A 2046-nucleotide genomic window follows, 5' to 3' on the forward strand; every position below is an offset into this window, starting at 1 on the left:
AATTTTGTGCTATTTTTGGAAAAACAAAAAAAAACTCTTGGGGAATTAAAAAAAAAAAAAAAAAAAAGGAAGCCTTATAGATTGACAGGACTAATCTTTGAGTTGTGAGAGGTAACTAGCTTCAGCCTTTGAGGTCCAGCACCATTCTCATAACCTGTGAAGCACCAAGTGCATTGAATTGCCCTTGAATTCAGTTATAGCTAAAGGTGCACAGCACCTCACAGAACTAGGCCTTCAAAATGTGTAAAATCTGTAGAATCTGACCCTGATTCTGCCCTCTTCCTAGCTGATCAAAATGTTTTGGGTTGATGTCAGTCCTCTGATATCCAGGGCATTTTTTTCATACTGATAAGAACTTGTAATTTAAATGTTGAACAGTACAGTAATTTTTTATTGGAAAAATTTACTGTGTCTAGTTGAAGTGAAGTTTGCTCCTACAGTGTCAGTGATAGAAACTTAGACATTTAGAAACTTAACAGAAAGTAACTTAGCAGGATGGGAGGGGCTGAAAACCAAAAAGGATAGAATTACAAGGAAATACTAGAAAACGGGCTACTTCTAATGCAGATGGTATATGCTTTTGTCCATCCACACATGCAAACAGCTACTGCAGCAATATTGTTTTTGTAATATCCACATGTGCATGTAGGAAAAATAGAAAGATTTGTGTACTGTGTGATTTAGAGTTGCACCGATTTAACTAAAATCAAAATTTGCCCCAGTGTACTGAGCAATTAAATGCAGAAATATCTCTTCTAAATACTGATATTTTTCATTTTCTTTGCACCTGGTAATCCAAAGCAGTTTATGTACTCTAATACATATAGATATTAATGAGACTGGCAGATCCACTCTTTGGTTTAGTCTTAGCCTAATAAAATTTTTCTTCCATTAATATGTTATGGAGGTATTTTTTTCTTTAATAAAACAAGCAAAATCAACTCTGTCCTCTAATTATAGGATCATAAGAAAGTAGGGCTGGAAGGGACCTTATGAGGTCATTGAGTCCAAAACCCTGCTGAAGGTAGAAAATATTCTCATACCTCACTCATTAAAGTGGATCTGAGTTACTTGGGTGTAATACATTTTAGATGATACACAGAGATCAGAGCTAGTTAAAGAATTCAAAATTGGGATTTTTTTTTTTTAATGAAACAGGGATAAATTTGGCTAATTGCTTCCACCTTGAAATCAGGTAATGTTTCAGAATTGTAGTGAAATAAAGACCCACTAAGGTAAAGTCTGTTATTGGCCTTTCCTGTGTATGGGCTTTTTATTTAGAATATTCACTGTGCTTAACGAGTCAATTTTTTACTCTTCAATGACTGTTCAGTTCAACTAAAAAATGAGATTGGATTATCAAGCTATGCTTTGTCTTCATCTAACAGCCTTGCTAGATAACAGATTCTAAAAACAGTATTTGGTTAACGGTTCTGTTGATATGGAGGCAGATCAGAATCCGGTTAGATCTTCCGTAGTTATTTTTTGCTCTACAGTGAGCACTTGTTATTTTTTTCCCCCTCTATCAAGATGTCTAACCATCATAATGTCTGGATGCTAGTAACAGTCAGTAGTTGTATACACTGACATGTTTTCAGAACAATAACCAACATTTTAATAAGGAGTCTTCTGAGAGCCTAGTGAGGTAGGTAAAATAAAATAAATTGTTGTTACCCTACTTGAAGACAGGGAAACTGATACTGAGAAGGGCCAAATTGAAACTACTTAGTTCTTAGACCTTATACTTAAACTAACACTGAAACAGGCAGATTGCCTGAATGAGGAACTCAGAGTTTAGTCCTTTGACTTGCCCAAAGTTATGGAGTGAGCTAGGGCTGGAGCTTAGTATTTCCTGACTCGTAACACCATTCTCATGTCTTCAGAAGTAGAAAAGGTTCAGGAAATAAGTTGAGCTTGACTGTTTAAATCTAATCACTTTCATAACTGTAACACTGCAAATGCTTTAGAATTGAAACTGCTTTGAGGTATAATGCTTATTAGATGCTGAGGACTTCGTTTTAATCCATTTTATGTAGTTTGTGGGGT

The 2046-nt window shown here is 35.2% G+C and overlaps 1 protein-coding gene across 2 annotated transcripts in view; it reads left to right on the forward strand.

Moving 5' to 3' along the window:
• MAP3K20 (mitogen-activated protein kinase kinase kinase 20) overlaps positions 1-2046 on the forward strand; it is a 153026-nt gene that overhangs the window by 106582 nt on the left and 44398 nt on the right. The gene's annotated exons all lie outside the window — the stretch shown is intronic.

Source organism: Gavialis gangeticus, unplaced genomic scaffold (genome assembly GCF_001723915.1).
Source record: "Gavialis gangeticus isolate Ggan-Ray unplaced genomic scaffold, GavGan_comp1, whole genome shotgun sequence".
Taxonomy (NCBI): Eukaryota; Metazoa; Chordata; order Crocodylia; family Gavialidae; genus Gavialis; species Gavialis gangeticus.